The sequence below is a fragment of the Lucilia cuprina genome, chromosome 4 (genome assembly GCF_022045245.1).
Source record: "Lucilia cuprina isolate Lc7/37 chromosome 4, ASM2204524v1, whole genome shotgun sequence".
NCBI classification, from domain to species: Eukaryota; Metazoa; Arthropoda; class Insecta; order Diptera; family Calliphoridae; genus Lucilia; species Lucilia cuprina.
Genome location: NC_060952.1, coordinates 740,787 through 765,663, shown reverse-complemented (window position 1 = coordinate 765,663; position 24,877 = coordinate 740,787). Strand labels below are relative to the sequence as shown.

Here is a 24,877-nt window from a genome sequence, read left to right as displayed (position 1 = left end):
ATTATGGTAATATTCAACATAAAAGTTTCTTTACAAAAAATAAAAATTTTATAAAAGTAAAAATATACTCATGGTGTAGGGTATCATATGGTCGGCCATGCCCGACTAAACTTTCCTACTTGTTCATTATATTTTTAAGCGTAAGCGAATTTTTAAAATTGTAATAAGTAATAACACAGCAAAAATCGAAAACTTACATAAGGACGTACCTTTTAGGACTCAGTAACTTAGTTGAATCTCAACCGATATTAAATATCTCAACCTGTAGAAATATGTGCATTACATCGGCAAACATGTTATTGATTTTAGTTTTGCACCGTTTTTGAATTTTTAAAATACGTTACTCATACGTCGAATAATTGATCAGTTATTAAAAAACTTAAGTATGTATACTTGTTATTTTCAGAATACATTAATCATACGTTACATGAACCACACTAGATAATAATATGATTAAAAAGATAATACAAATATTGTTGTAATTTTCAAAAAGGTTTTAACATTCCATTTGTTACATTCGAATTATTAGTGTGGACCCACAAACATTTACAAGATTACCATTACTAAAAACTTATGTTTTTTTAACTGTTTTTAAATTACCATTATTTGTTTTCTGCTTGGGTTAAAATTAAAACTTATGTTTCCACGAATATTTGATAAGTAAAAATTTTAATTGAAGTAAGAAATGAATTATTTTCTTTTAAAATCAAATCATTAGATTTGTTTAAAAGTAAACAAGCAAAATGTCACAAAACTGAAGCCAAGGAGATAGTGTAGCTGTACCCCTATTTTTCTCCAATATTTATGTGAGCCTATATTAATATATTACGAGCAAAACATTTTGCAAATTATTGTTTTGCAGTTTCTAAAAGACTTGTCAAAAAAAATATATACATATAAAACGCTTCTGAAATTTTAAAACAATTAACCAATTATGTATATGTTTTGAAAACATATACATAACATACAAACATATAAATAACGAAAAGTATATTTGACACTTTTGTTAAAAAAAAAAACTAAAAGTTATATTCTAGTAGCAAATGGGCGATCACAACACAGGCTGCGGTAATGAAATATGTACATTGTTCTAAAAATTGTTCAAGCAATATTTAACCATTTACAAGTTTAGGGCTTGAAGCTTAAAAATAAAGTAGACTATTAATAATTTTAATATAATAAACCATCTGTTTTGAATTCGGTACACAAAAATCATATTTACTTGTTTATTCACAAAATTAAGTTGGCCAAATTAATATGCAACCAAATCATTAAATAAACTTAAAGTTTTATACTTCAAAATATTCACATTTCCCTTAGAAAACGGCGTTAAAATATCTTCATTAACTTGCCTGAAACAAAAACTCTCGCTCTTCTAACTTGCACACGTATATACCAGTACATAGTGACAGACATCCATTTACGGTATGAGCGGAAATGCAAAAAACCAACAGGATTTCTGCAATACCATCCATACCTTTTAGGAACGGATTTTAAAGTGATGAAAAACATACTTTAAGTAATGAAGATAAGTTAGATGGAGAGTAGGACTTGTGGTGGTAGAGGTGCTGTTATTCTTGCTGATGTTCTTGCTATTAATGTGCTGCTCAAATTAGTGGTGTAAAAATGGTGACGTGAATGGGTGGTAGCGAGTAAGTATTTTTAATTGCCGCAGGCTGCTGTTGTATGAATGGCATTAGATAAAGTCTGTATATATGTACATATCTTATGTAAAACCCAGCAAAAACACTTGAGTACTTAAGCAAAAGCGACAACACAAATTTAAGAATTCAACTAAATGACTGTCTGCCAGACTCTTCATATAAAAATACACAAAAAATATTATAAGAAATACAAAGCATAGATGTGAAGAAGTTAGTAGAAGTATAGTATAGCTTGCGGTGACTAAAGCATCAGTGAGCAATTATCGCATACTCGTTTAGTAAAAGTACTGTTTTCATAGAATTTAACATTAAGATGTTCCATTCTATATACAAAAATATACTGACATGTTTATATGTATGCGTAATATTTTTTCAAAGTTATTAGTGTGCAAAACTAAAAATCTATACAAAAGTAAAAATGTAGGAAAAGTGAAGAAGTAGGAAAAAAGACAAAGTCCTTGTGGTAACACCTCTGTGGAAGCGTTCTTAAGAAAAGTTTCTGTTCTGTTTTAAGCATTAAACTAAATTTAAGGAAACAGCTGGTGGCTTTAGAGAGTACTCTAAAAATCTCCTGCCGTCTGTCGTTTTAATTGCTTTTCGCCTGTTTGCTCGTTTAGAATACCGAAAGAGGAACAAAAAACATCAACTAATATTGTGCATCTCTTCCTGGTGAGCCGTTGCTCCTTTAGCACATTTGTTCATCGTTTTTGTTAGCGATTCATTCAAGGGAAAACTAAAAGAAAATCGATGTAAACTTTAGCATAAAAGGTGAAATTGTTTCTGACACTTAAACCCAGAAGTGAGTATGAGCGAAGTGAAAGGGGTCTAGGTAAAACAACACTATAATAGGGTGAGGTTAATGCTAATGCATTTGTAGGTATGTATACATTAGTTTAGTACACAGTAAGTGAATTGAAATATTTTAAGTAATCATTTGTAACAGCCTCTCTCACCGTAATGTGCTATTGCATCGTGATAGCAGTAAATATGTATGTACATATGTATATACAAATTACATTAGGATATCCCTTTTTGTATGGAGAAAAACTAAGGTGCTATTTTGACCGAAAACAAAAGCTTGGTTCATTCTAAAATGCCATTTCTGGAAATTTCAGTTTTGGTGTCAATATTTTGTGAACAGGTAATTTTTAAGATTTTTTTTAAATTATTTATATGTATATTACGCAAAGGAATACTGTGAAATTATGATATCATTTTGAAATGGTTGCGAAAATCCCTTGCATTGACGTGAAATACATTTTTGTATTTTTCGCAAAAAAAAAATTATATCTAAAAATTTTTACATTGTAATTAATAAAATTAAATTCAATCTACATCTTAAATAGAATCATAATCATTTAAATCATTTAAAAAATAAAAACGTGTTTTTGAATAATGCTTTATATATCTAACAAGTAAACCTTTAAAATTAATTAAAATTAATGGTTTGTTGTTTGCGTTCAGTTTATTTGTAAAAAGACCAAAAAGGATGTTTTTATCCTTTAAGCCAACACATAGAATGTTGATGGCAGGACAAACATTTTGGCATCAGAACTTTTGATCCACCCTAATGTTTACGGATTAGTTTTTAAACGATCATTAGCGTCTTCTGCAGTCATAATTTGCCGCGAAGGTTGCAACTTTAAAGACCATGGATTACGACCACAGCATGCAACCTCAGCCAACAGCAGTATATTTAAATGGAACTTTTTTTTTATAAAATTTTTAACCTTTTAAAATGCAAATTTACTACTTTAAAAAACGAAGAAAATATATTAAAATGTATTTATATGAAAATTAAATCGTGCAGATGAAAGAAAGAGGTATGTAATGTGTATTTTTCTTTCGTTGTTTTTATTTAATGCCAATCAATTTGTTGATTAATCTTTCAATATTATGCGTTGCTTCACTAAAATTGTTTAATAAAATAATTCAATTAGCATAAAAGTTTTTCCACTTATTTAGCAAATAATAAATTCATAGTACATACATATTAAAAATATTTATAAACAAAAAAAATATGCGATACGCACAACCACAAAAAAATTTAAAATACAAAGACGTTTATTAAATAGATTCTTCTATCATATGGTAGCCAAAACATTCAACAGAATATACGTACTAGAAATAAACTTTTATTGAAATTAGCTTTTATTTCTACTTATATATATTTTTCTATCAGAAAATGCTTTTACTAGCGGAAAAATAAAAGAAAACTGAAATACGTAAAAAAAACAGAATGTTTTTAACTTTGTTGTAGTTGATGGTTAGTGATATAAAGAGATCCATCCGCTATGAACTGATTTGATGCTGAGACACAGAACCAGACTGACGACGGAAGCAACAAAACTACCATTTATTTAATGATAATAAAAAAAAAAAACTTCTTCATCTTTTTGCTTTCCACAAACTCTCTTCATCCTTCTATAGATTCTACTTGTTACATCTAGGTTGACTTCAAAACGAACCAAATGCATTTATTTTTAACTAATTGAACTAAAATTAATGCAGTGATATTGGTAATATTTTCTTGTAATATATTGTCATTAAAAGTCTTCCTGAAACTTGTTTTATAGAATGCAAAAACTACAAAAGCAAGATCTCCCAATAACGGCCAGTAATTTTTAAACAATTCCTAATATAGAAAAAGAACTAAATTGAATTTCTCTTTCAAACACTTGGACAAAAGGTAAACAAATCTTAAAATAAAATAAGTAAAAAACTAATTACATATATTGTTATATATTAAATTTTAAGATCTATAACATAGAATGAAACAATTTATATTGCAGTACAAACGAATCTCTATGCGTTTAGAATCAAATGTACAAAAGTATTTATAAAGATTTTGACATCAAATAATGCAATATGCAAAATGCTGATGTTGATTGCTTTAGTTCGTCATTTTATTTATTACAAATAATATTTTAAGGACACAAGGTATTACAAGATTACAAATTTACTCATAGATACTCCCATACTTTATACCGTAAATAATATATATGTACATACATACATACATACATACATACATACATACATACATACATACATACATACATACATACATACATACATACATACATATGTATATATTTATATGAATATGTGTAAATTTGCTTTTTGTATGGCACTAAAAATGTTTAAGATGTGCACAAAACCATGTTTCAGTGACTTGAACTTGATGCGAAAGCATGGTTGACCTAAATTTTTGTCAAATTGGCAAATTTTTATCTGGTTTGTTCTTTTTTTAATTTTTGTTCATGTTTTCGATTAAGTTTTTCTTGGTACCCAGTTTCTCACCACAGTTTTTTTATTATTTATTTATCAAATTTTTTTGTTTTGTTTTATTTTTTTTAGTAAAATTTTATTTTTGTTCATCTTTGAAAATACCAAAAGGATGGCTGATGCTTGGTTGGCTGACTGGCTGGTTGTTGATATTAATAGTAGTCGTAAACCATGAATGGTGACTAATATCTTTTTGTGTTTCTGTTGTTGTTTGTAAAAAAAGATAGGAACATAAAATGTATGAAATGGGCGAGAGGGAACGTAGAAAACAAAGCAGACTTTGGTAGTTGCAGCTTTTATATCTACTAAATTGAATCATTCATTTAGTGCTGCTTTGGTTGTGCTTTTTCCCACTTTCTGAAGCCAAAATTACAATTTGCACATACAGTTGTCTGTTTTTTTTAGCCTTCAGAAACTGTCTGTACAAGTAAAATAGTTGCTAGCAAAGCTATTTGACTTGACAGGAGTCATGTCGCCTTTAGCTTAAAATCATGATTTACGATCAAAGACAAGTGGTAATTTTAATTTTTTATTTTCCTTGGTTTTTCCTTTAGATTTTTTCATATTGTGTTTTTGTTTACTTCAAAATATTCATTCAAATATTTTTTAAGAAATTTTTTCTTCGTTCTTTTTTTAATTTTATAAGCCACAAAAAGATACAATTATATGTAAGCATTCTAAGAAATCAGATTTAATTAAGTTTTGTACTAGATATTCCAAGATAAGCACACTAGTTTATTGATACAGAAATAGACAAACACACACATGTATTTTTATATACATAATATGTATATATCCGGCTAGTATTTTTTGAAATATTTGATCACATTCGAGTCATTTATGACTCTTCTTCGACTTTTTAAATGTTACACAAATTCAAATAATTATACATTTGATAATTTTATACTTTTGTTATTGTTTTTTAATGCAATCAGTTTTCAATCATGTATCTGGATCATTTTGAAATAATTTTTCAGGCGCGCAACTTATTGAATACTTTTCTTTCATCAAATAAGTCAAAAAATACTCAGTTTACTAATTAATCATCAAACCAAAAAACTTCCAAATGCTAGCTGGGCACCCAGCTATATATAAATGATCCTATTTCAAAGATCATTCTGATCTATTTAAGATTGCTGTACATTTTGTTATCGTTTCTCGAATAAATCGGATTTTTCATTAATTGGAACTTTTAAGATCCAAACACATATAATACTATGCGACGAACTGCGAATGACAGCTACGCAACGTCAAAAAGGTTATACTAAATCGATACTTTGCCGAAGTATGAGAAATATATGATTTTTTTATTTATTTATATTAATTAATTTATTTAAATAAAACAAAAATATAAAATAACTTTATATAAAAAAAATAATTAAGCAACAATTTTTAAATGGTGTTTTTCCCACAAAAAATCACAATTAAACAAAACATAAAGAAAAACAATAATTTTGACAGTTTGATTTTGTTCTCATTTTCTCTTTCATTACGCCAAAGTTTGACGTATTGATTGTGACCGCTCTCATTTAAAAAAAATTTCGTAGTGCGATGCATATAGAAACAACACATATGTTCAATTCACAATCGATGTTGTAGCGTTGTATGTCAGCAGCTGCTACAATAGTCATAACAATGTTGTTGGTATTTTCTATGCAATAGCTCTAAACAACTCTTACGACAATTTTTCATATGTTTTTCTAATGTCGTAAGAAAGTTCAGTGTTGTCAATTGTTTATTTCAGCATATAAATAAAAAATTCAATCGATTTTGGCATAAAAAACGATAAAGTGGTAACACAGAAATTACAAACAAACAGCTGTTTGCAAAAACAAAAATAAAGTGTTAATAAAAACTGTTTATTTATTAGTTTAAAATGTGGAATAATGAAAATAATAGAATTTTAAATAAAAAGAAATTAATTTGGTTTATTTTGCTCGCTTAATTAGTTTAATATTATTTGATTTTTTTATCTTTTGACATTGTTTGTTTTGATTGTTTTTTTCATTGTGAACATAAACTTATGACTTGCTGCAAAGATCTGTTCACAATCACTGTTACTAAACTTTAGTAGGTACAATATACAACTTGATTGTGAATTGAACAATAGTTTTGTCGAATTTTGTCAATATAACTTTATTTTTCAATGAAATACATTTTGTGACAAAAATGTGTAAATGATGGTGAAATATTTCGTGGTGAAGTATTACGAGTATGTTACATAAATTAATTGTTTTGAATGGAATTTGTAGTTAATTGTCTATAGCGTATGTCCAATTAGGAATTAATTAGTATTTCTAACAGTAGTCGATTTTGGAATTTTTTGAAGAAATTCCAAAAAATTTTGCTGGGTACATCATAATTCAATGAAATATATGCTTTTAATTTTTTTCCAGTAAATTTTATATGGATGGACCGATCCGGAAAAAATTATGTAGGGTGATTCATATATAGACAAAACGTTTTTGTGTCGGATTTTATTAAAATAGCTCAATTAACCAATGAAATATGTTCGTGTGGTGTTACACACGGAATGACAAACATATATATAACCTCTATCACCATTGACTGTGGTGGAGGGTATAAAAATGGCGAGAAATGTGGCAAATTGAAAAAACTCAAATTATGGGATGTAATTATCGGACATAAACAATGTGGGAAGGATGTTTCAAAACTCACAAAGCACATTCATGTGAACAAGTAAATGTGATAAAAGTTTTTTACAGTTTCCTTGTGCTACTGATGGCGTTTTTGTGCCAGGGAAATAAATAATGATAAATAATTTGTTATTTTCATGAACATACATATCTTTATATATTTGTATCTATGTGACTATATATTAGACATGTCCTTACAAAATAATTTGTGTTTTTTAAATTAAATTTTTTAACATGAAAAGTAAATAATCTGTAATTAAAGACCACTCAAAACATGCAACAAATCGATTAATCAATACAAATCATTTGATAATATATTTTTGTAATAACTACTGCATAAAATAAATATAATATTTTTTTATAAAATAAAATGAAATTTTCAATATTCACTCGATACTCTTTAATATGAGTTGGATTTAATAAGAATCATAGTTGGTTTTAATAAGAATCATATTATTTATGTCTGTTTGTGAGCCACTGTAGACTAACAGAATCGTTATAGTCAAGATCTTTGTCTAGTTTGGAACAAAAAGTTTAAAGAAACTCCCATAATGTTTCTTTATTTATACAAAAGATGATGTCGAGTTTTTGTGTTTTCTTCGTTGTTGTTACAGCTAAGTTGATATTTTGTATATGTTCGTTTGGCAGTTAGTTTGTATATGTATATGTACATATATATGTATATGAGTTACTTCCATTAACAAATTTGCTTCGTAATTGCTGTTTGCCAGGTGATTAAAAACCTAATAATTGTTTCGTATTTGTTATATTGTAGTTGTTTTCTCTCATTGTGTTTTTGTTGTTCTTATTATTGTTAATATAAAGTAATTACATGGGTGCTGCCTCTCAGTCATTACCAACACTGCTAACATCGGAACGCAAGGTGGTTCAACAACCACAGTGCTGAGTAAAACTATAGCGGTTCATTACAAATGATTTTGTGTTGAGCTCAAATTCACGTTCAATATTTGATTATTTACTTCCATTCTTTAAATAAATATAAATTTATTTAATTTTTATTTGCACTTAAGGAATATCAATAGATGTGCTTCATAAAAATTTATCTAATAATACTTAGGAGGTAGCTTTCGATTATATGAGTTAAAATTCTGAACTCGGTTGTATGTATGACCAATACACATTCAAATATATGAGAGCTTGTGTTTAATTCAATGGATCGGAATGTTAATTTATGTTCTCACATTAATGTTTGCCTATATTATCTTACTTTTTCCAGCTTCTTATACAATATATAGACATTTATACATATTTTACATTATTTAATACTTAAGGTAATTACTTGTACAAAATATAAATCGATTTGTTGTTTCTGTTTATCACAAAAGAAGGGTGTCCAAGTGATTCACGTATTCGACTAGTTTCTCATGAACAAAACATACTAAACACTTTATATTCAAGTTTGGAAATAAATGTATTGTTTGTATATTTGTATAACAACAAAATAAATACAATTACTGTTAATAACTCTTGTTAAATTACCAATAAATTTTTGCTTTCTTTAATAATGAGAATAATTATTTATTTTTAATTTTAATTGCAGATTCCTAAATTAATACCAACGTTTTAAATACAGAATATATTGAAAGAAATATTTAAATTAAGTCAACGACCTAACACTGCGATTATTACCTTTGTTTGATGATCTTTTGGTGAGCTCAATTGAGTCCTGATTGATCCACAAATCATTATTTATCTTGTGAAAACCGACATTTTTATGTTTAAATATGAAGTTTGTTATATTTTTCACAAGATAAATACAAGATAAGACAAGTTCCCTAACTTTGAATTGTTATAACTTTTTTGTTTTTGATTTATTTTATTATATTATATTTATTTTTTTATTTTAATCAATAAAGCAATAAAATATTTAAAATTGTTTAAAGGCTCTTTCCTCATACACCGTAATCGACACCGAAATAAAATTCAAAGAGAAATTTTTCGTTCCATTTAATGTAAAACTTTTATTCCAAGTATATCTCGAAAATTTGAAAATTTGCATGAACTCAAAAATATAGATACCATGACATACGGTCCTGTTGTACCTACATGATTTATTGATATCAAATGATATTCCATAAAATTTAGCCAAATTCACTTAAAATCTTTTCTACGAAGAATTGCGTTTGAAAAACTATTTGAAATTTTTGAACAAACTTTTGTATAATTTTAAGGAAAACTAAAAACACAAATTATAACTAAGTATAAAAATGTTTTGTCTCAATTGATTTTAAAAATTAAAACAACAAATAATAGAATTCCTAGAATTGTCTTCTTTCATATGTTTCTTATATATATGTGACTGGAAATAAAAAAGTAGGGCATAGTCGACCATACGATACCCTACACCAATCAGTTTGTTAAAAATGGTATGTATGTATGTTTTTTTAACTTTATTCCGAAATATATTTTTTACAATAGGGCTCAAAGGGGAGCAGGGGAAAATATGGGCCTATTCTAATAAATGTTGGTAAAGGAATTTACGTCTACATCAAAGTTATTTATGTAGAATTTAAAATGTTATTAGTGTTTATAGATGAATTTTGACCTTCAAGTCATTTTCTGAAGGGAGTTTGTATGAGGGCTAGGGTTAAATGAAGACCGTTCATTACAAAAATCCGTAATTTCAATAAAAGTTCAATAAAACTAAGTTTTGCCGACTTTTGTTTACATAATAGAACATTTAACTTAATTATGAGCCCAAAGGGGTACGGTTGTATGGGGGCTAGGCGAAATAACGGACAAATTTTATCCATTTTCAATAGGCTTCGTCCGCCAAAAAAAGAGCGTATGCCAAATTTCACCCAATGAAATTTGCGCTCAATGTTTACATGGACATCCAGCCGAAACAAAATTAAAGTAAAATGTTTTAATCTGAAAAAAGTAAATGAACACCAGATAAAAACAAAAATAAGTGATCGTATGTAGTGCGACATTAGTTTGATTCCCTTAGTACTGACATAATTGTTTTTTTTTTCTTTTTTTATGCAACACAAACACCTACTTAATGAACATTGGATTGGAATCGATTCGTTTCGCTTGAATGTATGTTGTATAATATACAAGGTTTGCGACCGTTTCGAAACAGTGATGAAGTAGCAGTATCGGTATTTTGACTTATTTCGGTATTGATATTTTAGCGTTATTGGTATTTTGAGTTATTGCGTTATTGCTATTTTAGCGGTAATGGTAGTATACTAAAATTATATTTTAGCGGTTATTTCAATATGATTATTTATTTGGCTATGCAGAATATATGTATTTTTGGTATATCGGTATTTTGACTTATTTCGGTATTGCTATTTTAGCATTATCGCAATTTTAGCGGTAAAGGTAGTAATAAGTATTTAAGAGAAAACGATAGATTAGCGATAACGGTTGCCAACCTTGATAATAAACAGTTACGTTCTGTATGTCAACCAAATTCCCTGTTAAGTAGTAATACACTTCAATAAAACGTGCTAAAAATTGCAGCAGAGAGAACGGCAAAATAATTTGCAAACAATGTTGATACATATTTGATATTGAAGTGGTATTCTCATCAAATGACATTTGAATTATTTATGATTGATATTTGAACTTCAAAGAATTCTTATAGAAAGGTTTCTGGAAAATTTAAATCTGCTGTAAAAAATGTATATGTCAAAAAAAAAGAAACTATGTCAAAGATTTAAGGACAGAGCAGGGCTTTCACACAAAGAAAAAATGATCAGTAGCTTTTTTCAAATGACATGTTCCCTCTTTTTTAATTTTATTTAGACATTTTTTTATTTGTCTTATTTTCTCGTTGTTTAAAACCTAAGTGTAAATATTTGTTTTAATTGTTTTTCAATAAATTGTTAAAATAAATGGATTAATTTCTTTTTCTGGCCAACTTTTCCATATTTTGTTTAATATATTATTTTGATTTTTTTTGCTAAGAATATTTATTATTCTTAAATAGTCAATACAGTTTTAGGCATATGTATAATATTCAAATTTCTTGCAAATTATGAAGCACTCTCAGTTTTTGTAGTTTTCACATGAACATTTCATTACTATCAAGTTTAAAATTTGGTTTTTATATAATATTTAAAAATTTCGGTTAAAAATGTCTTAAATGGAATAAGGTTTTGCTACATATTTAATTTATAAAATTATTAATATTTTTTCATGTAGTAGAAATTGCCAATGCATACATTTATATTTTTTAATTATAGACGTATGAAGAATTAATCCTTAATTATTTTCGTGGTAAATCTTATACAGGGTTGCATATATTAAATAAATATTTTTGTTGTTGTGTTAACACTGTAAAGTGTTTTGCTCGTTAGAACAAATTAAACAAGGATGTGAATAAGGGTGTAATTACCACTTTTCACAAAACGCGGTTTCTGACATAATTCAACTGATATTCTACATATATTTCTATAATTATAAAAAAAACTATTTATTTCGCTTACATATTTTCTATTAAAACCTCGATTTGAAAAATCCAAATTTCTAAGTACTTTTTGTAAAAGTCGGTTTAATAATTACTCTAACTGCACTTTTTAAGTGTATGTATTATTTGATTAGTCCGCAAAAAGATATTATTGTTACGTAAATTTAAATATAAGTATTTTAACCAGACGATTTTTAAATATTTTATTTCTTTTAAATTGAAAAGTACTTTACTTTTATGGTACTTTTTTACATTTTCTAATTCAAATCTTCAGAATATTTTAGGTGAAAAAATACGAAAAATGTTTAGTTCTTTTATAGTTTAAAAGGATATTATGTTTTTTTAATTACTCTTTATTTACATTTACACATAACTACATATATACTGTAAAATATTCATGGATTTTATTGAAACATTTTTTTGTACTCCAGTCTCTTATATTGAAGCTGTCCAAATTTTATAAAAACGTTAGAGACTAACGGCTGAACCGAAATTTTGAACTTGAAATTTTTACAGCGTATTCATGTATGTCTAGAATAGGTAAAAGGTTACTTTTTTTGAAATTTTAAGTGAGATAATTAACAGTTTGTCGAAACCACTTTAGTGTCAATATGATTAGGGAGCGTGGTACCTGTCATATAAATTAAATGCTAAATTAATTTTTCTTGGAAACTATTAAAGGTAAAATTTAGCATAAATAGCTTTAACGTCCATGTAAACATTTTGGGTAATAAATTTAATATTCATCTGAACATTTTTAAGGAAAAATAGGGGGGGGGAATTCTTATATATGAGAAACTATTAGAGCTAGAATCTTTAAATATAACTTAAAGAACTTTGACATTCATCTCAATATTTATAGTAAACGAGCGGACTTCCATTGAGGTACTGGCACCTTTCATATTAATACAAAATTTCGATTAACTGCGAAACTAATAGAACAAGATTCTTCAAATATTGCATCTGGGGAGCTTGAAGCTAAGAAACTATGGCATTCAAGTGAACATTTAGAGAATAATGGCAGGACTTTCAATGGGGGGCTTGACACGACAGATATGAATTAAAAACAAAATTTTGTATATCTTAAAAACTGTTAGATAATTTAAATTTTTCATAAATAGATAAAAATTGACGGTGGACAGAAATTGGTAAACTTGCAATAATTTGCTTGGCAACACTCACATGTAACACATTGTTAATCATATGTAACACATTGCATAATTTAATAACTAGATAAATAATTTTTTATTGTTTTGTATTTAATTTCGATTGGGGTAGCGAAGCACACTGGATATTAGCTAGTAGGTATATAAAAAACATTTAATACTACACATACTTAACAAAAATATATTAAGCAAAATTTCAAGCATCGATTTTGACGTTGTTATAAATTACATTAAATTATATCTAAGCCCGTTTAAAGAAAAAAGTCTGCAAAGATACAGTTTAAAGGTTTTTGGTTGTTTTAACGCCCTTGTACGGCTCTATGTTTTTAATGTTACACTATATATGTATAAATAAAATAGAATTTAAATCGATGCTAAATGAAAACTATCTTAAACGGAGCTCCTTTATATACAAATTTAAATATAACATATACTCTACCTAAAACCACATGTAAACAAACACATTTATAAAAGTAAAAATACACATAATTAAAACGGATCAAAAGTGATTTGTATAAATATGTCTTTTATACTATATATGTATATTAGGGTTATAACCAAAATAAGGTCCTGTAGCATAGTTGCCAGATGATTTTGTGGAAAAAATCGTCAAAATCGTCAATAGAATTTGGGAAATCGTCAAATTATTTGCTACAGATAATAAACATATTTGATGGTATTTATACTAATTTTTTTTACTTTAGTTCAATTGACGATACTTCTCTAATCTTTATAATAATCGATATTTTTATTTTTATTAATTTCAATTGATTTTAGTTATTTTCTGAATAATTTTCAAAATTTCTTATATCAAGTTCTTGTAAACATTGTGATATCAACAAATAAGTGGAATGTATTTTTTTAATTAAATTAAATGAATTTATTAAAAGTAAAAATGTAAAAAATAAGGCAAATAAGATCTAAAAGACTCATGTATAATTATGATTTTATGGTTAAAATAAGCTAAGATTCAAAAAGCTGATTCAAAAATAATAAAAAGTGCGATTTTATTCCACATGTAAATTTTTTTGCGAATTTTTGCGATGCAAAAACATACAAAAACTTTATGCATAAGTCTACAAACACATATAATTTATTTTTTAATGTAACACTTTAACTGCAAAGTTGTGGCCTTCCTTTCGGAGAAATGGTATTACTCTATTCCATTTTGGCGAAAGTAAGGTGGTGGCTCTAGATATTTCCAAAGCATTTGATAAAGTATGGCATGGTGCACTTGTGTCAAAACTTCTTGCATTTGGTTTCGGTAATAATTTCACTTGATTTACCTCTAACTTTCTCAGTGATCGCACTATACGGGATCTCATCAAACGAGTTCAAGAGTAATTCAAGGGTACCGCAAGGCTCCGTTTTTACTTCTACCCTATTTCTTATCTTCTATGTCAAACATCTAAATCTATCTACTCTTCTGCCGATGACAGAAATATCTGCCATTCCTATTTTTTCAAATATAGGCGAAGATTGGGGTAATGAGGAGTCTTGTAAACAGAGTCGATTTTAACGCACGAAGAGACTCAATGTTGTTTTTTAACACATAAACATATGACAGATAATGTTAGTCCATCTATTTGTAAATGTTAAGGAATCAGAAACTCTTGATGTTCTGACTAAATTCATTTTCCAACTGTCAAAAGAAGCATTCAAGTGTCTCGGTTTTTTGAAACGGTGTAAGACATACTTCACTCCATCTGATCTTGTTACTATTTACACCACTTATACCCGACCGAAAATGGAATACAACTCCAATTTATGGACCGGAGCTTCGAAGTCTATTTTGGAGCTATTCGACCGCGTACAAGAGATGGCGAAGGTACTCATCGGTGAAAGTAGGGTATCCAACTCTATTGATTCACTGGAGCATCGTCGCAATGTGGTGTGTTCTATCGATACAATAATGGAATGTGTTCCTCTGAAATTAGGGAACTCGTAACCCCCTTGAAAATATTCGCTGTTATGTAATATGATAATACTCAAAATATTTTCGGTTAAGTGTTGTCCATTCGTGAGGTCGACAGTTTTTAAAAAAATATCGTATGGGTTACTCGATTTTTCATGTTAAATTCAATATTTTACCCAGCTTTGTTATGTTTTATAATGGTCTCCAAAATATTTCTAGTCTATCGATGGCCGTTCGTGAGGATATATATATTAGGTTTCGTTTCAAAAAAATTAAATGTTTCTCGCTTTTGTGATATGACAACTTTTTAGAAGGTTAATGTATCAATGATTACTATGCTGTAATATTTTTTATCAAATTCCAACCCCTTCCTCTGCATATCTAAGGAGGAAACCACTGATTTTGAGCGACATTTTTTACAGAGCAGAAACTGCAGAATTTATAAGAAATCAGTGTAAAATAATTGATTTTATTGGAAAAATCAATAAGAATGAGCCTATTTTCACATTTTTATAAAGCTTCAAAAGTGCATTTATTATTATCGAAAAATGCACTTTTAAAAAAAAAAATTTCTCTGTGCATAATGAAAGTATGCTTTTTTCTGAGACTAATGGTAAAAAAGAAGAAATTTTATTATTAACCCTTTAAATGTGATCAGATTTTAAATTTTCAGATTTTAAACTTTATAACGCTATATTTCGAAAACCACGAAAGTAATAAAACCCAAAATTTGTCATTATACAAGTTATATATGGAACATTAATTGTTTTATTAAATTCGGAGATTTTGATGAAAACAGCGTTGTTTGATGGGAAATTATTAAACCACAAGCCAACATTACAACCATCATAAATCCTTAACGGATTACAATATATTAATAATTTTAAAACAATTTTTAAGGGCATTTAATATTATATTTACGAATGATAAAACCAGACTTTGCATTTTTTTTAATTACATTTTTTCTTTTGCTCTTATGCATTTATAGTTCATCTAAATTCTGTCAAATTAAGTTTATACATCTTAAATTTTCCTGTAGAATAGTATACTAAAGTCGGATTTGATATATATTCAGCAGTTTTCGATCTATTAAAAAAATGTCGGCCAAAATCGGTATTTTGGCCGCAGATATGCAGATTAAGGAGTTGAAATTTTAACAAAATAATTACGCCAATATTAACTTTCATAAAAGTTATGATATCAGAATGAGTGATATGTTTTTTAAAAAATTACTAATTTAGAGCGATGTACAAACACTCTAATTCATAAAACTAATAAAATTTCTAAAATGTACTGCTTCTTAAATTTACTACTTAAGAACATCTTTAACATGAAGAATTCAAAGAAATGCTTTATAAAGAATCAGCGTAAAGACAAAATTGAAGCCAACAAAAGTTTTTAAATAACACGACAACAATAAGTATGTAATATGGTAGAAGGCAAACATAACAATAACGAAGACACAATGACAATAATAAACATTTTTACTGTCCTAATAAATGACAAACAAAAGAGACGAAGAATGAAGCAGACCTGGTAAAGCAGAGAGAATGAGGAAGTGAGGAATATCAAGTTCTTACTAGACGAATTTTACCAACTCTGAAATACATTTCGAAACAAAACAAAAACAACATAATCATATTCTATGACAAGAGATTTCTTTCCATTCTTATTGTCCTTTATTGTGATTTGGCAATTTTCATTATTTTATTTGTCCATAAACTCAAAAATATTTCCCCCTAAAAACATAACAAAAACAATAAGAAGAAAAAAAGACCCACTACAATAAAAGGCCTACAGAGCTGAGATTTTTAGCATATAGAGTACAGTTTAAAACTATATTGCTTTTAGCATATTGTTAAATTGTCCACCAAATACTCATAGATACCGACACACATACACATAAACCCACATACACTCAGTACATTTTTTGTTTGGTTATATTTATTTATTTATTTTATATTTGTTTTGTTAGTATAAACCCTAGACCCGATCCCACTTCCGTGACCTCATAACATTAGCCTTAGTTGGCTCATCAGTGATAAACCACTTTTTATTGACATTTTGAGTAGACAACAGAACTTAAGTAGAAAGCAAAAAGGAGGAAATGGAAGTGGATAGATGACATTAAATAAATCCTAAAATATTCCATTCCAAAACGAACTTAATAAAAATGTAGGTGTTAGTATTATTATACTATGTATTATGTATGTCTGAATGTATGTATATATGCGTGTGCTTCTATTATTTCATTTACTTGAAAGATTTCATTTGTTTTACTTGATGTTTTATTTTGGCTTCATATTGTTTGTACGGCGGTTCATTCATTTTTACATTTGGATGTATTCACATTTGCATTAGTTCGTTTTCTTCTCCCATTGAAGTGATGTGCAAAGTGGTCTAATGTCAAATTAAAATTTCACACAGTTTATGTTTATTTAAAAGTCTACTTAAAATAGTCCTTAGAGTAATTCTAACTTAAATAAATTAATTATACTAGAATTTCATTCAGTTTATTTTCTACTACATATGTATATTGATACAACTAATTATCTATATATAACCATAACTTGTTACTTGTAAAGTAACATTGACGCATCTTTTTAAATTGTTTGCAAATAAACCTGTAAATTTAAAAAGATTTTAAAACCCTTTTAAAATTGGCTAGTTTTCTCTAAAGACTTTTGCAACATGCATCACAAATTTCACATGGCTCCATATATGGACTTAACTGTATCAATTAACAGATGATGAGTCAATAATAGAATGAAATCCACTTGAGTATTCCTTTATACTTTTTTTTATAAAATATGCTTAACTATGTCAACACTATAAATAATTAATAAATTTGTTTAACAATATATGTAAGTACGTAGCCATAGCAAAATTAAAATTTTGCTTTATTTGTGTATGTGTGTATGAATATTGATTAGAAATGTTGTAAATCATCAAATCATGGAAATAAATGTTTTTGGCAAGAAAGAACATGAAAAATTAAATGTTAAATTTACAGGATAATCTGAAATTTAATGGGAAGTTAAATGATTTTCGTAAAGTTTTCAAGTACTTTCGTTAGTACTTGCAAATAAACTTAAAAGTTATTTTTTGTTGAAAAATAAATAAACATATAAATACACAAACTTTTTATAATACAAATAATTGCTCTTATAATAAAGTTTAAAATTAAAAGACACACTCACACTTGTGTAAAAGTTCAAGGAATTCTGTACACATTTACTCGTTTTGTACTGATTAGAAAAATTCATCTTAACGAGCCACTCACTGATACAAAAATGTTATAGAAGATTTAACCAAATTTAGACATTTCTATATCTACATGCATATATTAATACATTTTAGAAATTTATGAATGAATGAAAGTAATGTAGCTGAATTTAAAGAACTTGTCATAAATAAACAGAAACACACATTCACAAACACAACACTTAAATGAAACCAGAAACAAGCTTTGAAATAAATTTGCAAAAGAAAAATTCTGTAAAATTCTTCGGAAAAGGAAAAAGTTATGCAACAACTCATCATTAGGAAAGAAACTTCATTAAATAAGCTGAGTAACAAAGCAAAAAAAAAGTGGCGACAGTCAAAGCTGTATCAGCAACAACCGTTCGTTGCCAACAGTAAAAAGACGGCAAACGGTGGCAAACGTAGGCAAAGTTAAACGTCAAAGTTTAAAAAACAGCAAATAAAAATGCAAACAAACAAAATATTGTTAATGGTACTTTTTACAAATCACACTTGTTTACTAATGTTGTAAAAACTCACCTTCTAACGCTTCTGTATATAAAATATGCCATACATACCTAACTATACACACAGGAAAACTGACTCGATGTACGAGTAAATCAATATTTATGATTTTATCACCTTAAAGTAAAATAAAAATCGTAGAATGTGGTTAAGTTATTTAGCAGGGAAGTACGTCGTTGTTTGGTTAGCGTAGTTGTGTAGACTCTAGAGGGAGAGATTTAGAAGGATTCGTACGTAAATGGGTTTCTGTGATTTCATTTTACCTTTACTGTTCATGTGTAATGATAAAGTTAATCAAGTAGTATACGCCATAAGTAGATAAATGTGTATCTGGCATCATAATCAACATACGAGTACACGTCCATTGTTGTGTGCTTTCAGGCAGAACATCCCCATTCCCACCATTCTTACATTTATTCATTTATGAGCTCATTTGTACACATACCAGTAGACACCGAATGTAGTGTTTGCGTGAATTTTTTTATGGTAAGTCATCCATGAACACATACAATCGTTTACGTATAGCAACATACAGATTGTTACTCATTGGGAAATGGCTCAAAGGTAAAATCAAATGAAACAAAAACAAACTTTAGCCTCTAATCTGTTGAAAGAAATCTTGTTTTGCAGGCTGATGCTTGCAGGCATTATACATACATACACATGCATGATTGTAGATGCGTACAGTCAAGGAAATATATAAGATTTAATTTTTGCTTCTTACTTTTTACAATTGCGTTTATTCATTGATTTGTTAAATTAAATAAATCTTATTTATATAAGTACGTTTTTTTCAATTTTAACTTTTTTTGTTTACTATTCACACTTCAAAAAATATTTTGAGATTTATGCACGTTGAAGTGTTATCCAAATCTTGCTTGTTACTCTTACATTATTTCTTTGTTTAGCTCTCCATATTATACTTATGTGGTATACATATATTTTCACATTTATAATTGAAAATATGTTCAAATACTCCCCTTGTCCAACCCTTAGAGACTTTGGTTACCTTGGCATTCAATCCATTCTACTGTACCAGTATTGGTTAGAAGAGTTCCTAAACTTATTGAAGATTAACTTGTAGTAGTGGCAGATAGAGCGCTTCTTCGACCTAAGTCCATTATTGGTGTCCAGATCTGACCATTGTCTGGCTAGCCCAACATACCTGATTGCATACATCCCGGATAGTTCACGGTTAGCATACCTACTATGAATCCTTACATACTAAAGACCCATTAACAAAAAAATTAACACATTTAATTTTGACAAGTACAGAACTCATTCTACCATTTTTTAAATTGGTCCATAATTGGACATATGTACTTTCAATATAAAGTCCATATTTGATATCACCATAAACTAAGATATATTTTCTCCATCCAAGTAATACAAACTCACAAAATTTTATTATTGTACAACATTCATATTATTGAACCTTGTTGTGATATACTAATATTTTCCATAAAAAGTTTTAAACACTTCTAAAGTTAACTCAAAAATAATCGGAAATTCTGTTTTCCATAACGAACGTACCATTTAAAGGAATTCGATAATTATACATATTAGTTGCAAATAAGAGATTTATTTTTTGTGCTCAAAATATTTGTTTTATCATTACTAGGTGTTAAATGTGTTTAGTGTACTGGAGTTTGTATTATTAAAGAGTTACCAAAGAGTTGCAAAGATGAAATGAGACCTGGGCGTTTTAATGTTTTCACGTATTCAAATTTAAAAGGATGATGGTTTTTACGAAAATGCTTGCTTGTACACACATACCTACTAATGTAGTAATACTACTGCAATACATTATTATATATTTAATCATACCCAGCAGTGTGACAAAGAGTCAACTCACTTAAAAAATAAGTATTTTTACTAACGTATGTACATTGTACAACCACCTCTACCTTGTTTCTGTATTTTTCTTGTATAAAACAAGGTGAACACAAAAACATTTAAATATTTGTTGTTTAATATTAATGCGTACATTTTGAAAATCAACAGAATAACCCTGTTAAAAACTGGAAGATTATCATATTTTTATTTTTTTCTCAATTCGAGAAAAATACAGAAACAAGGCACTGGTTAGCACTAATTTTCATTTAGTTTTGTAAACTATAGTAAAGAAACTAATGTGACGATAGCGTCTATTTTATAATAGATAGTCACTTTACTACCTCAAAGTAATCTAGATAATGGACATACAACTAAAGCGAAAATGCTATTGGTGTACATTGAATTTCGTTCTTTCTGAATTAGTTAATTAGGTAGATCGGTACTGTCTCGACGATTTGCTGGGCGTAGATAAATACATATCTTATATGTATTGTGAGACCAGTCAAGTGTTTCATTTTTTTTAAGAATTTTTGAAGCTTTGATGCAAAAAATACTCATAAATATAAATGAAAATATTCTAGCGTACATATACTCGTACATAACATAACCATTATTCACTAACTAATTTACATTTGCATCTATTCTCTGTTGTGTATTTTTACATTTACGTTTTTCTTGTTTTCCTGTTTTGAGAAGCATTTTTTAAATGTTTGGATTTTTTCTATGAAATAGAATTTGCATAAATTAAATACACAGAAAAATAAATCATACAATTAATGAATTAAAAGGCTTTCAAATTTTGGAACATATTTCAACCAGTACGTATGCTTAATAAATTAATTCAATTAAATAACTACGGCCACATAATACTTTTCTTTCGGTGTACTTATTTAAATATTTTAATTTGTATTTTTTTAGCTATAGGGTACTCAATAAGTTGTAACAAATAATCGATTATGAATTTAAACATTATTATATTAATCGAGTATTGAAAGGTTCATTAATATTACAACTTCCCTTCGAAGTAAAAAATACTTTCACGCTTCCCTAAGTATAATTTTAAGCAAAAAACTATTATAAGTAGTGACTATAACAAATTTCTTATTTGCAAATTGAAATTTAAAATTTTTTCGAAAAACCGAATGACACTTAATTGAAACACCTATTATCTGATTTGCCCATATAAATATACGCGTGTACAGTTTTCGCATAGTTTTCTGTCAGAAACCATGCCAGTGTTTTGCACTTGTTTATTATAACTCATCAAATATGCGTTAATCATAATAAAATCTCATAATAACAAGAAAATAAAAAAGGTTATAGATACTGAAAATAAATTTAAGGCTTTAGGATTACCGTGTTTTCGCAAAGAGTTTTTAAATGCATCTCCTAAATTCAAATAAAATAAATTTAACAAATGTTTCTAATATATAAGTAGATCAAAGATTTTTTTATTTTAGTAATCCTTTAAAAACAAATTTCGCGGGACAACCAAAGTACGTATTTATTTAAATCTGGCATGTTACTTAATTTCATTTCGATCGAGAATGGAATTATTTTATTATATTTGTCTTAAAATATTTGTTGATATTTTTAAAGTTTTAATCAATGTATTTACTATGCAATAATTTCACGTTGGATCGAATTCTGTGACGGGTTACTTAAATAAAATAAATTCCACATAAATGCATTTTATTCAGTTTTATTCTGTAATTATAAAACAACATTATTTAATATTTTGTCAATATATTTAATATTAAACTTCATAAGTAACGAACAGCACAAACACACTAACTACACCATGTGTTTATGGGTTCAGACTCATATCTATAAATAAAACATGAACTGGCAGTACTGTAGGTTGGTAAAATGACAAATAAATCAAAACCTGCAACAAGGACAACATACTTTCAGTTTTTCCTTTTGTTTGTATTTTTGTTTCCTCTAAATATCTTTCATTTATCTTAAAACGAGTTAAGAGGATGGGCGTTGAAAAAATATGCACGAGTATAAATTTCTAAAACAAACAGAAAAAAAACAAACAAAAAATCTATGGTAAAATAAAAGACGCAAACAAGTTTATTTGTTTAAATTCCATTTTGATATAAATCTGTCCGAACAAAAGTATCATTTGGTTGGTTTCTTGAATTGCTTTCTCTTTACTATATTTATCAGCAAATAGCAACATATAAATTAAACTAGTTCTTAAAAGAATTTAAAACTAAATTAAAAGTGCTAAATATGTCAATAGGTATATTAGAATTCTAATAATGAAAAACATTTTCTCGGTATATTTTGGTTCAAAAATATTTTGCGAAAATCGATTTTATAAAACCATCTTCAAACAAATTTAAATAATTGTTTAATAGTACATATACTGCCTTATTCATAACAATTTATCAAAGCTTTATAGAAAAAATTTGTATGAACATTTTTCTTATAAATCGTTGATAAGTTGTTAAGAATAAGACCCATAATCTATTACTTGGTACACAAATTTTGTTATTGTTAGTTTGGTTAAGTACACCAGCAATTTAGGACCAGCCTAATGTGAATGCATTGTACTTATGCACATACATATAAATATGTATATATATATATGTATGTACAATGGTTCTTAAATGTAACCATATGATGCTGCATTCTTTAAAGGCTACACAAATTTATTATTTTATATTTTGTATTATGTTCTTTACATGTGCATACTTGAGGGTGTATTTTTCTATGTTTTTGTTGAAATAATATTATCATATGAAAAATTTATGGTAGGATTTTGTGTTATGAAACAGTTGTAAAATTATTTTATTGTTCATTAGACTTCTACACTAGAATGATGATGTGAAAGGTAGTATATATACATATGCAAGTGTGTGTTGTGGTTGCATCATATTTGTAATAGTTTAATGTAGGTACGAAGATTTCTGCTATTTCATCTTTATATGTTATTCAATAATTTCTACAAAATTTGTTTACAAGTTTCATTCAGATTACAGTGTGAGTATGCCAAAAAGACACAGAAAGAAGACGAGACAACTAAACTTAATTTTGGAGGTGATCGTTTTCATTATTTGTATTTTGAAAAATAGTTTTACGCATAGAAATGAAACTATAGTCCATTGGAATTAATTATGTACAATAAACAAGACTTCACTTATAATACTCACATATTAAACTTAATTTGTACTTTATATTATTTTTTAACTTAATTTTAGATTTAATTTCCATTTTGAAGGGCATTTTCCAATAAACGCAGCATAGAAACATGGATTGCTACATTATTTAAATTTACTCAATGGTGTATTTATATTGAGCAAAATAATCAGTAAACATTTAAACATTTATATGAATTTTAAATAGTTCCATGTCCATCCCAATAATTAAAACACCATCCCATAAATTAAAACACCGAAAATTTGTTTAGTTGAACCTATTTAATAATGCAATGTGCCGTCCATTGCATTATTGCATAATCAAAAAAACAAGTATTCTCTGATGTATATATGAGCAAAATCAAATATTTTTAAGAATCGATGAAACTGAATTAAAATGAGATATTAACCTAGTTAATTTTCCAATGCATTGAAAAACATATATAATTTTAGGACAATTTTTTTGGAATTATTTAAATTAAAAAAAAAATATTTGCCTTATTTATCAGAGTATTTTCTGAAATATAAAATTTGAGAAAACTTTTTTTTTAAATGCGCTGATAGTTCTTATAAATGTTTACTTATTGGTACTTATTTTCTTTGAAAATACCTCAACCCACATTTTAACGATTTTTTAAACCGCTATAACTTTTTCGCGCATTTCTGAAAATAAATAACGTTTTCATATTCATTATGCGTAATATTATCCAATCCATCCACTAAATACGGTGCTTGTCAGAAGAAAAAAAAATTATCCAATTCTTATTTTATTAAATAATATAAACCGCCGCAAAAACAGTTTAACACAACATTTCAAAACAGAGTATGCTATTAGATTCTAAGACTGATAATTAAGTGTGTTAGCATATTTCCTCTTTTTTTTCTTAAGTTAAAATTTTACCTACAGGGAGAATCCATATCAAAACGGACAGAAAGTAGCATTTTTCGGATTTACCATATCCATTTTTATTAAATTTCCAAGGATGTTAAGGT

The 24,877-nt window shown here is 27.5% G+C and overlaps 1 protein-coding gene across 3 annotated transcripts in view; it reads left to right on the top strand.

Moving 5' to 3' along the window:
* Positions 1-24,877, top strand: part of LOC111684605 — a 93,141-nt gene that overhangs the window by 30,746 nt on the left and 37,518 nt on the right. Inside the window, exon 2 of one of the 3 annotated variants that reach the window (XM_046950697.1) lies at positions 1,321-1,652. The exons of the other annotated variants lie outside the window; for them this stretch is intronic. The gene's annotated coding sequence lies outside the window, so the exon portion shown is untranslated. The remainder of the gene's footprint in view (positions 1-1,320; positions 1,653-24,877) is intronic. 3 annotated transcript variants of the gene reach the window in all.